We start from the raw sequence: 14181 nt of genomic DNA, 5'->3' as shown, positions 1-14181 counted from the left end.
GGCTGGTTCACCCCTGAACTTTTTGCTTTTGATGGCGACCTGGTGTTCATGATTTCTGGCTTGGCGCACTTTTTCCCTGGGTCCCAGAGTAAAGTGTGTGCGTGTGGTGAGGCTGGCCTGCCCTCCCATAGGAATGCATGGGGAATGTGTGTGTCCCTGGTAGTTCCTGATGCGTGGGGAGTGCAGGCTCGAATTTGGTATGTGCGAACTCGTGAGAGTGAATGCTTCGCAATGATGTATGTGGCATGATTGTGTCTTGTGTACAAATGCCACTTCTAGACATTGATGTGTGTGTGCAGTGAGGGTGCTGGAGCGTGATTGGCTGGAGCTGGCTGGCAAGCCTGGCTACCGGAAGTCTGGATGGGTCTGCCGAGGAGTGAGTGGAGAGATCAGCATGAGTGATGTGTGGGAGGGCTGCACCTGGTTCCTGATGGGGCTGGGCTTTTCCCATACAATGCTGGCTCCGCCCCCCTGTGGTGCGTCTAACGACCCTAGCCTCCCCAGTGAATGAAAGGGGTGGTTGGCCATCAAGGGTGCTCCAAAACCAGCTGCGACTGGTTTCCCCCCACCCTGCACCCTGAGACAAAGAATTTACCTGTATAAGAAGGGGCTGTGTCCCCTTACAAGTGGTTCTGTTCCAGGATCCTGCCTGAGGGGGCAGCTGCTATTGCTGGGCCAGAAGACCGCCACTTGGTTTGTCTCCCTGCCTGGAGACCCAGTGAGCTGGCTCAGGGCCCAGCCTTGCCCCCCTGCCTACCTAAGGACTTTGCTGGAACTCTGCCCTGCTGAGGGCACCTGGGAGCGCTGTGCTTGTGCTCCCAGCGCCTGGGAGCGCTTTGGACTTTCCCTGGAGCGCCTGGAAGCGCTTTATTTACCTTTAGCGCTTGAGAGTGCTTTATTTTTGGTCCTAGCGCTGGGGAGCGCTTTTGTGCACAGCCGGTGCCCACCCGGCATTGGCCCGCATTTTGCGTGAGAAGCGGCGCGGCGCGGGAGCCCACTCCGCTATTTTGCCGATTTTCATGCCCCCCAATCGAGTGCCTACCTCGATTTATATTGATAATTGAAGCCGGTGCCCACCCGGCATTGCCCTGTGAAGTCGTCCTCTCCGCCGCCCAGCCGAACCAGAAGTCAGGCAGGCCGGGGGCGGGACAAGCGGACAACCGGAAGCAGGAAGTCCGGCCAGCTGAGGAGAAGAGCACCGGCCGCCGTGCAGCGAAGTTCCCCAAGTGCGGGGAGAGCCCCGGTCCGCCTAGTAGTGCCCGGGCTGCCTGGAAAGTGAGAGCAGCCGCCACAGGAGAGCCGGTGAGTGGAGGGCTGGGGCCTCCCCTTTGAAAGCAGAGCGGCCCCGGTTGATAGCGGGCCGCTCCACCAACGGTGCAGAGAGCCTGAGAGGCTTCACCGATCCCGGGGGCAGCTTGAGTTCTTTCCGAGCCCCGAGAGGCTCCCCCCGCCATATTTGTTACGAGCCCAGAGAGGCTCACCGGGCATTGGTTGTGTTGCGAGTCTCGAGAGGACTCAGGGGGCATTTCTGCAGTGTTAGAGCCGCAAAGGCTCCACGGGGGCATAGTTAATTAGGAGCCCCGAGGCTCCAGGGCGCCATTGTTGCTTTAGAGCCCCAGAGAGGCTCAGGGGCATTGCGTGTTTTGAGCCCAGCGAGGCTCCAACGACGGCCATGCTTGTGTAGAGCCCTGTGAGGGCTCAGGGGGGCATTTCTCCATTATTAGAGCCACGAAAGGCTCTTGTGTCCCTCAGTGGTTTTAGAGCCCAGAGAGCGTCAGGGACAGTGCTTTTGGCCAGAGCCTGTGAGGCTCCAGCGTTGGCCCCCTCAGTATTTACAACTGCCCAGCACTTAGTGGGCAGTTGCCACGTTTAGGCCCCTGACACTGGGATACAGGGCGTCCTAGCCCCAACAAGGCCAGAGGGCCTAGGGACTGCCACAGGTTGTGGCTCATGTTAGTTTTGCGCAATTGCTTGTGCTTGCACCTCTGAATGTGTTTTTATGCATCATGTGTTGTTCCTTGTTTTTACACCGCTGAATGTAGGTTCTGCATCATGTGTTTTCTTTTCTTACACCTCTGAATGTGTTTTGATGCATCATGTGTTTTATTTCCCTACACCGCTGAATGTTAATGCATCATGTGTAATGTTCCTATGCCTATACCCCTAAATGTTGGTGATTCTTAGATGGTTGCTTTTCTCCTAGTACAGGTGTTGCTAGTGAGGTCTTGGTTCCCTGCGCAATATTTTCCTAAGGTGGTTAGGGTTGCGTAGGAGGTACTTACCATTCAGCAGTAATTACTGGTTGTGTGCTAATTTGTGCTACATTTTCTATTAGGTTCTACAAAGTGTTCTATTTGCTAATTACTATTCCTAAAAAGTGATGATTCCTGGCAGTGGTCCATGTGGCCCTGTCTTGTACATATCCCCTGTAAATTCTGCCCGTGCCTGTTGGCACATTGTAAAATGTGTGTTTTCCTATCTAATGTGTTTTGGTATAATACAAAGGCTATTTTTATATAACCTTGTGTGGAGTTTCCTTTGTGGTGGGCCTTGGGGGTTGTTGCTGGGTGCGCGCGCAAACACTTAACCTACATAGCCTCCAAGTTTAGCCTGGCTGCTCGCGTCACGTTACCTAGAGGGTGAGCAGGGGTTATCTTGGTGTGTGACTCCCTTGCCCTGACGTGGAAGTGGTAGTCTCTGACTGACTATGGCGCAAGCCTTGGCCAGCCAGAGATCCCGTTTCTAACAACTACCATTGGTGCTTTGTGTATTTCTTGGCACTATTTTCACTTAAATCTTTAAAACGTAATATCTTATCATAAGATCATAATTCCCCTTATTGGATATTTGTAATTTTGGTGTCAGTTTGTTGATTGATTTTTACTTCATGTGTCTCATTTGGAGTTGGATTTTTATTGTGTAGTTTCTTTGACTTTTTAAGATTTTTGATACTTCTAAATGCTTTTCACATTTTCTCTTAGTTACGCTTGTCTCTGTGCCATAGCTATCAGAGATTGAGTTCAGGTTTAATTTCCTGAAGCCTTATCTGGACCTATCAAGATAGTGACTTTATTACTTGCGGTGGACACCAATCCACCACAATCTATAAATAAATGTGTAACACTAGAGATCACACACACCTTTACATTATGGGCAAAGGCGTATGTGTGTGTGGCACAATGTGACCTGTTTTTGCGCCAGTGCTGGGGGAGAGAGCAGCAGTTCCATAACTTATAAGATGTGGCTCTGTGCTACTTTCCCCCCAGGCCATGCATCACAGTGAATTTGGTTGCTGTACTGCATTGTGTTATTTTTTTTAAATGTGCCCAAAGGTGTTTTATTTTGGTGTTTTTAGTTTTGCAACCATTATTTCTATTTTCCAATAGGAACAATCTGTGTTATCTAAATTGAAGTATTGGCAAAAATAGCGCCACTTTGAAACTTGTATTTAATTACACTTACCTTTAAGCATCAGTGAGGCGGTTTGTGTTATCCTTTCCCACATCCAATACATTCTACTGACTGAGTGCAATTTTTCTCCAAGATTCCCTGACAAAATAGAGAAATATATTACATTTTTCTATTTGTGAGACCTAGCAAATATAGCTTTTTTACTCCTCTGTGGGGCAAACATTTGTGCAAAATGCATAAGTCCGTATTTGCGTTGGTGTAAACATTTTAGCCAGGATCATCATGTACTATCCACAGTTTCCATAATGTGACACACTGCTTGTAACCATAACATCACAGATAAACAGAAACATGCCCCAGAGTAATAGGGTCATGAAGCTGAATTTGAGTATTTAATGCACGGGCCACCAAGCGCTGAGAGGCGGCTGGTGACCTTTATAAGTGGTGGCCTAATACTAGGCTCGAATTACAGTGAGCTAGCAAAGTTAAACCATTGGGGGCAAATAGCGCATTGTAAAACACAACTTTCACATAAATGTGCTCAAACGTCATAGGCTTTGAAAGATCAGTCTTTATATATTTAAGTCCTTTCATGATGTACCAAACCAATAAAACCTCTAATTCCTAAGGCGCTGAATCCATTAGTTCATCAAAACATACTGTTAGCACACTAATATGACAACAATTCACACCTTTGTGTCAGGGAAAGCATTTAATCATGACTGCCCCCCACATGCCTTGAGTGCCCTGTTATACCAAAACGTACAACCGTTATGTTAAAAAGTATCTCTCGTGTGCAAGGCCAGCACTTTGTCATGGTTGCCTCTCTCCCAGATCAAATAGTTGTGCTCCAATATGCCAAGATCAACCTACGATGTGACAGCACCAGAACGTTGCTACTCATGCCCCATATACCAAGAGTTCCCTCCAATTCCAGTATTTTTTCATGGGTGAGCCCTATGGCAGGGATTACCCTTAGTACGCCAGTACCAATCTTTACCAGTAGTCAGGGGCAAAGTTTCAAAGGAGGTGTCCCCAAATAAATGTAGTTTGTAGTAACCGGTTGGGGACAGGGACTCACAGTCGGGTATGGTAAGGTCTCTGTCTGATTTCATTTGGATTTTTAAATACACACACAGATGAAAACACACACAATCCCTTTCTCTCTCTCTCTCCCTCCCGCCCTTTCTACCTCCCTCCGCATCATCTGTTTTTAAGGCCTTTGAGAATGTTGGTTGTTTTGCACAGTATTGTGTTTCCTGCTACTTACTACTTAGTACCCATAGCAATCCCCAATTCGCTCCTTTGCAACTGCCCCTTAAGCGCCCCTCATGCCATGCTTGTATAATGTATTTTAGCTGGATATGCCAGCATCATTGTTGGATAATCTGAAGGTCACACCCCCCCACTCCCCAATATTTATGACCAAGATATGCCCCTGCTTGTAGTATGCCAGCACCCAGCATTACTCTGGTATGTAAGTGCAAAATATTACCTCTACGGTGCCAGTACAAGTATTATCTCTAGAACGCAAGTATTATTTTTAGTATGCCTGTGCCAGTAATGTTGTACATATGATGTTATCCTAAGAATTACCTTCAAGACGCCAGTGACATCATTTTGCAAAGGGTGTCCCTGCAAGCCATGAACTAGCTTCAGTAAGTTAGGAGCAACTGCAGACTTGCAAGCTCAGCATCACATTCTTGCTCACTCATTCTTATTCTTATTCTTCTCCCACTCATTCACTCTCAGTTACTTTCACTGACTCCCTCACTCGCATTCACTCACACTTACACTCACTCTCACTCACTCAGCCTCATTCATTCACATTCACTTACTCACATTCCTTCATTCTCACTCATTCATTTTCACTCGCTCTCTCGCTTGCATTTATTCTTTCTCACCCTCACTCACTTGCACTACCTCACCCTTACTCAGTCTCATTTACTCACACTTGCACTTACTCTCACTCACTCAGCCTCATTCATTCACATTCACTTACTCGCAGTCCTTCATTCTCACTCATTCATTTTCACTCGCTCTCTCGCTTGCATTTTTTCTTTCTCACCCTCACTCACTTGCACTACCTCACCCTTACTCAGTCTCATTTACTCACACTTGCACTTACTCTCACTCACTCAGCCTCATTCATTCACATTCACTTACTCGCATTCCTTCATTCTCACTCATTCATTTTCACTCGCTCTCTCGCTTGCATTTACTCTTTCTCACCCTCACTCACTTGCACTACCTCACCCTTACTCAGTCTCATTTACTCATACTTGCACTTACTCTCACTCACTCAGCCTCATTCTTAATCACTCTAACTTGCACTCATTCTTACTCGTTCTCATTAAATGTAGCTGACTTCTCAGTCACTTGCACTCAGTTCTAATCATGCACACTCACTCTCACTCACTCTCATTCTCACTCATTTATTCTCACCTGCCCTCACGCTCACTCCATCACTCACTCTCTCACTTCACACACACAGACACGCTTCCATAGATACATTCTTTTCTCTCACAGATACACACTCTCACCCACACGATTGCACACAACATTTAAAAGCATTTTCTTTCATTTCCTCGCTGCCTGAGCAAGTCCCATGGGGACCCCACACAACTGCTTCCTGCTTCAACTCGCACTGGAGCATGGAAATGACACTTCAAACCTGTGCAGTCTTAGGTACTTGATCCAGTCTCTCCTGTTTCATCCCATCCTTTCCCAAGCCTCTGAAACCTGGAAAGGGGTGGGCTGACAGGCTGATTGGCATGTATACACGGGCGCTGCAGGGCTGAATCCTAGAGAGCCCGGGCTATGCATAACTGTGAGGCTTCAGCACATCACAGATGGAGAACCACTGAGTTGCACCAGCCCTGGACAATCTCTCTGATGACAGGTGCAGGCCCTTGATGTGCCTGTAACAACCACCAGGCACTAGCTGCTGCTGAATCCGAAGGACCGCGTGTTTTTATCATGCCAACAGTGAATAATAGATTATTTTTTACCGTTGGTGTTATAAGAATGGGGCAAACAATAAGGAAGGTGTATCCCTGAAGGCCATAAGGATGATTCGCTACTGCAAGCTTCTCTCTTCTTTCCTGCTGCAAAGTGAGTAGGCAAGTAGAAGCCCAGTGAGCAGAACGCATAACAAATCCTCACATTGACAATGCAAAGACAGAAAGAGGTTTGCACAGGCGGAAGCTGCTAGAATAGAGAAAAAGAAGTCCAAGAGACATTTTAAGAGTGGGTCCTCAAAGGAGGGAGGATATTATCTTCTATGTCATTCGTCAGCAAAAGTCCTACTTAGAATGTCAGAAGCTTGTTTCCATCTCATAAGGAAGTGTAGCAGGGGAGAGGAGGATGTTTCGAATTATTCTTTTTTAGGAAGTGGCAAATGGGAGGTGTCTTCAGTGTGAAGATGACTGGTAGAAGTAGCAGACTTGTTGAGCAGGCTTTGCCCTCCAGGATGACGCAGGCATTCAGAACCAAGCTGATTATAGTATTTGACACATGGTGATTCCACAAAATATTGAGTTTAAAATATGCAAAACACAAATATCAGAAAAAAGATTGTGATTAAAAAATATCATAGGATAGAATATCGTTGTCAAGAATGTTGTTCTGTTTGGTAAATACTATCATTTTCAAGACAATTGTCTCTAATATGGTTTTCAGTAATATAGCTATAAAAAGATCGTTTTAAATGCGTTTTAGTTAGTAGAAATATTTTAGGGGTTATTAGTGTTGGTATAATTGTTATTAATTTGCTAAAAATGAGTTTGTAGTTTTAAGGGATTTGGTAATTTTTTTAACATTATTAGTCATTAGTCATTTATAGTGTTGTAGTGGGTTGTTGGTTTTGTAGCGGAAGGGCAGGATGTTAGTTAAACTAAAATATTTTTTGTTTAATGTTGACTTGTTTCTTATTATTAATTAAGCTTTGTAAATGATTATTAATCATGTATTTATGTAAGTTTCTTTTGAATTCAAAATCAAAACTTTTATTTTTATCTTAGTTTTATTATTAGTAATATTAAGCTGTATTTTAGTAGTGGGTTGTTCAGTTTGTGAAGAGTGGGAATTTGATTAAGTTATAAATAGTTAAACATTATTGTTATTTGCTTTTCATTGTTAGTTAAGTATTTATTGGATTGCTTATTATGTAACTAGTTTAATACTCGTTTATTTATGTTATAATTTAGTTGCAGATTGGTGGGCATGTAGGATGGTAGGATTGGAAGTTGAATACAATTTAATGCATTTTAATTACATTTATTTCAAAAGTTTAAATGTAATAATATTTGATCATTAATTATGTAATTCATTGTAATATATACTTGCACAGTTTTATTTCTTTTAATATGTATTTTATTTTTTATTTTTGTATTACATATGTATTGTTTAATGCTGTGTTTGTTTTAGGTGAATAGGTTTGTAAGAAAATACATATATAATATTTGTATATTAATTGATATTTATATGTAATGTATAATTTGGTAATGAATTATGTATACATTTTTATCATTATTAATTTTTTAACAAAAAGTTATTTAATGGTGTTTGTGAAATTATGGTTGTGCCATGATATTTAGTACTTTTTTTTATGTATTAATGGAAATCAAATAAATAAGTAATGATTTCATTATTTGATTATTTTTGGGTAGTTTGGGAAGTTGATAATATGTGTAATTTAGTTTTCTCCTTTCTTTATTGTAACTTATGTTATTTTTGTTCAAAACTATAGGCCTCATTACAATATCGGACGGAAACTTTCTGCCTGACACTGTCTCAGAATTGGGATCCGACTGACTCGCAGTCGGCAGTTCTGCACGACCGATTACGATGTTTCCAAACACCGTTCGGTCAGACTCCCATTGACTCGTATGAGAGCCCGTGTTCCGACCGACAACACTGGCTCCTATGGGGAAAATGGGTGTCTGCGGAAAACCCTGCACCCTGCCTCGGGCAACCCATGGTGCCTGCCGCACAGTGCATGGTTTTAAAGGGAGTTCTCTTGGGTACCCATACGGCCCCCAATTGGAGGCCTCAGGATGAAGGGGGCTTGCCAGGAGCACCCAAAGTCAGTTTCTTACAACCTTTTTATGTCGGACAGACCAAGTCAAAATGGCTGTTGGAATCTGAGATCGTAATTGGTTGGGCAGAAACCCTGTCCATAGAGCTGTTTATTTAGGCTCCAACCGGCCAGTCAGAACCGATTTGGAATGTATGAACGGATTCCCTTCCAATTGCAAACATCGTAATCGGTCAGACGGATGAATTCCAACCGAGTCGGGCAGGTGGGTCCTGACAAAGTCTAGTGGAATCCGACTGTCAGTCGGAGGCGTACTGCCTGACATCGTAATGAGGCCCTGTATGTATTTTTTTCTGTATACTGTAATTTAATAATGTTTTTTGCATTGTGTTAAAATCTTTTACTAAATTAATAGAACTTCTATTCATATATGTAATCTATTTGAAGTCTAACACTTCCTACTATTGCTTAGACTGGAGGAGACATAGAATATCTAATCCCTCCAAAGTCCAATTATTTCCCTACTGTTGCTTATACTGGAGTGGGAATGGTACGTTTCACCTTAAAACCATCACATCTGTACATAAAGGGCCATGTTTCATAGACAAGGTTTGAAAAACGACCCAGTGTCCGGTCACAGCAGTCCACTTGCTACTTATTGTTGCAGGACCACATCAAGCATACCACACATTGAGCCTGGCATCTTCTTCAAAGATTACATTTGATGAAGATCCAAAAAACACCCTACCATTCCCAATTTGGATATGGGACGGCCACCAAAGGATTTCCTCCTGTACATCCTATCAAGAAATAGATGGCCCATGTAACAAAAATGGTGGCAAATATGGGAGTCCTTAAAGCAATGCAATACCCCAAAATGGAACGCATCCAGAAAAACGGCCCGAATGGAGGAGCTTCTAAGTGCTCGACAATTCCCTTAGAGAAAGAGGTGGGCTACTCAGGTCTGAAACCAGAACCTTTATTATCCTTGTCAATTTGACAGCATGGAAATGGAGATGTCAGGTGACTGTGTATCCAAGAAACCTAGAAATGATAGGACTGGACTCGAGTTTATCTGCTTCAAGTGGAAGAAGTAAGCGTTCCTCTGGAGCCATTTTCACTGAATAATCACTAGTGACAAATGTCCGTCTGCACTTACTGCAGGTGTAATGCCATTGCTTGGGAATAGGACATTCTAAGCCTTAGATCAGCAAAACAACTATACAGGAAGACCCACTACATGTTGCCGTGTTTTCTTTTATCACGGTATTAGCACCAATCAATTTGGTAACCTATTTCAAGAAAGTCTACCAGAAGACCTTTCATTGGGATTCAAGGCTCTTCGTAGTATCAGTAACCTAAGTCAATCTGTGGTTGATTTTAATCAGGATACTCTTTCACTACTCAGGTCACAAAGCTAGTTAATTTGGAGTAGAAGGCATAGCAAGCCATCTGCATACCTCCACAGCAACGTCAGACACATCTAAGGACATGGACTCAAATCAATATAAGGCCTTAAGCGGCGAGCAGGGCACACTCAGAAGCCTGTTCTGCAAGGCTTTAACTTTAAGTACCTTATCAAGGTCATTTTTAGGGTTGCAACTGGATGACCCTGGATAAAAATCATTATGAGGTTGGGCCCTGGAATAACCATAATCTTGGAGTAATCCCAAGGGCAAGGACAGTCCAAACACTTATGCATGTGTACTTCCCTAGGAATCATACTCCCAATTAAGTACTCCGTGTTTTTCTGGTACGTGAGCAGCAAAAACACTTAAGGGAGAGATAAATGCTGGAAAGTCAAAGGATTGAACATGGAGCTAGTGAGGAGATCCAAAAATAAGGGGTCTGAAAGAAATTGGATCCCATTTGTAACATTTGCCATGGTTTAGCCATGACCTTCAGGAGCTTTTGGGGGTGGAGAGATAGAGAATTCCTGCTCCTTGCTGAGGTTGAAGGGACAGGAAAGGTGATCCTCCCAATTCCAGGATAGTTGTTACAAAGTAATATGGTTTGATTCCAAGAGAAGATGCATTCTGATTGATGAGATTCATGACAGCCACCAAGGTATCCATCATCCAAGTACCTCCATGAAAAAAGACCAGGTTCAGAAACTAAATGTTTCATCTGTAAGGAGGCCCTAAAGGACATCCAAATGATGTCACAGTATGTAGGCACCTTACACCCATGATTCCTCGAGTAAAGTGAGGTCAGTTTGGAAACACATTTAGATTAGGTCATAGTGGGGTATGGGTTAGAGCACATGGTGGCTTTACACTACAGGGTGGGAGGGGGCAAGTATTCAGATGAGACAGAATCATTCCAGTAAGATGTCATCAACCTTTCAAACATGCACTTTTTCTATAATACCTGCGAAGATCTTATAATCGCAGTTTAGTAGTAAAATGGGTCTGTATGAATCTGAGATAGATAGGGTTTTGCAATCATTACAATGGTGGCTTGGTGCCATGACAGAGGTATCGCCTCCACCCCTAAATACATTTGGTTAAAAAAGAGCTTTCCGGATAGGAACCAGGTGGATCTTCAATTTTTTGTACAGCTCTCCTGGGATTCCGTCCGTACCCACTGCCATGCTATTTTTAAGTCGGCCCAACTAATCTAACATTTCTTGCTCTGTGATGTCTCCCTTCAGGTCCAAAACTTTTGACTTCCCCAGTCTTGGCAGATTTACATCGGACAGCCATTCTTGGATGTTGAAGTGATCAGGTTCTAGTGTCTCTGTATAGAGAGTTGCTAAGTGAGATAACATGACTGCCTGGTTCCTAGTTAGGTCTAACTTGGTTTTCCAGGATAGCATACCTCTGCTTTTTTCCTAAAATTCGAAATGTTGAGGTTTGCTGTCTGTCCACATTTCCTGTATTTTTTTTATCTATCGCTGCTTTAAATCGACCCTGTAATAAGTCCAGTTCAGATCTCAAATTCTTGATTTTTAAGGGAGCGTTTACTAAGGTTACCTGAATCTCCTTCACCTTTCGAGCTATACCATTTAACAGGTTTTTCTCTACCTCTTGCCTTTTTACATTTGGATCATAAGTGAACTTTGAAAATATCCCTCTAATAAATGCTTTATCCTCATCGCATGCTATATTGAGGTTAGCAGAACCTACCATTATTTCAAAATACTCTTTGGTTTTATTATTGAGTAGAGGTGTGTTAGTTTTATCCAGAAGTGCTGTTTAAATTTGATTCAAAATAACATGCTTTCTGACACTAAAGTACATTGACGTCATCGCTCACCCTGTATTGCAAAAACTGTAATGAGGGAAGACTTGCAGAGTCTGCAGATACAACTGCATCTCTTCTCCTGCTTATGTTTAGCAACCAGACCTATATCACACCTTCACACCTCATCCCTTCCAACTATGTGCCATGTGACCCAAAATATAACCAAAATCCTTTCTACCATTTACTTTGTAAGGCATTTAGGAACCCACATCAAAGTGGATGATTACTCTAAATCTCTCAAGCAAGTGCATTTTGCACCATTGTGATGTTACCTGTGTTACGCCCCCGAAACTTGCTGGATACATGGAGATCCCAACAGCAGGTTGTTAACTTCAGTATTTTCTGTGGGAAAGTCCTGCTGCTGATAAAAGGATCTCAGCAATAAGATCATTAACCCACTGTGCTATCTTCCATAAAACATAAATCAGTGACGTTAATGGTAATGCTCTAAGCAGGCACTGTAACCCTCTGCACAATGTTATGGAGCAAGGACATAGATATATACAGAGGGACCAAGAGTCCAGGACCAGGGAAAACAGGAGGACCAGTGCCCAGGGGACTTCGAAGACTCAGACCAGGTTGACTAGAGGTCAGGTCAGGGAGCACCATTGGAACCAGGACAAGGAAGAGTGTGTGAGCAAGGACAGAGGAGCAGGATGTGGGGAATCAGGACCAAGGAGATCATTAGCAGGAGCACCGGGATTATGAGGATTAGGTCTAAGAGTACCAAAAGCAGCAAGAACTGGAACATTCTAAGGAGGGCCAGAACAAAACCATCCCCAGGAGGAACAAAGCACAAGAGTAAAGGTTGTTTATCTTCTGCAGCTCTTTTAGTAGTTGCTGAAGGGCTCTTCGCATTTGTTGTCTATATTTCTTGGGCATTAAATATATGGACTCAATATCTGAGGGTTCCTAGGTGCCCCAGACATCAATCTGGTTCAGGTGAGTAAGATCTGCATTTCATCACAACAGTGCTTTTCATGGAGGCACATTAAATGTTCACTTCACATAACTCAGGGTCATTAGTGTGGCGAAGCAAATCGGGTACACATGTCTTCTGATAGTATAAACTAAAGATTCATAAAATGTGCAATTAATTTTTGTATATTTTACTTTAACATGTAAAACCATCTAAAATATTTTGAAGATGTATTGAAAGCCCTTCAGTAATACATTCCATTCTGGTATTTTGACTCTAATACCCCAATAATGATAACAAAATAGCGAATTAACCATTTAAGTGGGGCTCTACAAGTAGGCGACAGGAGACCAGCAAAGTTCATTTTATCAAAGAATATTCATGTGATTATCTTTATACAGCCTCAGACCCTATGGCGTTTAAAGGGAGATTCTTTGAAATGCACCTGGAGTCCTCCTGGCCCACTGCAGCTCTGCCTGAGCCCTTTCATTGGTGAATGACAGAAGTGAGCACGTGCTGAATGGTAATTTAACTCATTTCTGGGCGGGATCCTTATCAAACCTGACAGCTCCAATATGGAAGCATGAAAGCTTCATGAAGGTTAAGCTGGGGCAATTCTGTTGAAATGCACTCTGATATCAGCTTGCATAATAAAAGGACCTCGCTCACCTGCGCTGTGCGTGGAAATGAAAGTGTGGAGGACTGCAGCGTAAGCCCTTCGCCGTGGTTCACTGAGTGCTCAGGCGTGCACTGTGCTTAAGGACAGGCGGCCATTTTGCGGGCACCTTCCCGAGTACCTCCAGTACAGTGCACGTGCAAAGCACCTTAATATGAAGCACGCACTGGAGGTGGATAAAAGCCTAGGGTGTCAGTGGCACGAGGCTGGAATAGCTACAAGCATTGGCAAAGCCCAGTGAGCTGGTTTTAATGTGCCAATCCATAGACAGGCATGCATAAATCCTGTATGTATGTATTACATGGACAAATGCTATTTATCTCATTGAAACAAGACATGTGGCTTTTTGTCAGTAATAGGGAAACAAGTAGTAAATAAGGATTGCTTTCTGTCTTGAATGCTTGTAGTATAACCAGTGTTTAAACGGGAAATTCGAAGTGCCGGTTCTCATTAATTAGACTGGGTAGGTATTTAGGGGCGTGTCTAGGGACGTGTCTGAGGGCGTGTCTGTGAGCCAGGAATTTAATAATAGCAGTATAAGTAAGCTTTAATGCTCTGATTGTCATGTAATATCAACAACAGGTTTGTCTCCGACACCATTAACCCCTCCCATGCTCGTGACAGAACGGTTCCGTCACGAGCCTCGGGTGGGCTGTGCTGGTGACGGAACGGTTCCGTCATGGCCCGCTTGCGCGGCGCGAATTCCGCGCCTGTGCTGACGTTCTAATGTGCGGGCGGGGCCGTGACGGAACCGTTCCGTCACAAGCACAGCTCACCCGAGGGCCGTGACAGAGCGGTTCCGTCACAAGCACAGGACCGCCGCGTGGCCCCGCCTCCCCCTTAGCGCTGCGGCGGAATAGCCGCCGCAGCGAAGGGGTTAATCATACAGTG

The sequence above is a fragment of the Lissotriton helveticus genome, chromosome 4_1, assembly GCF_964261635.1.
Source record: "Lissotriton helveticus chromosome 4_1, aLisHel1.1, whole genome shotgun sequence".
NCBI classification, from domain to species: Eukaryota; Metazoa; Chordata; class Amphibia; order Caudata; family Salamandridae; genus Lissotriton; species Lissotriton helveticus.
This window is presented reverse-complemented; position numbering follows the sequence as displayed.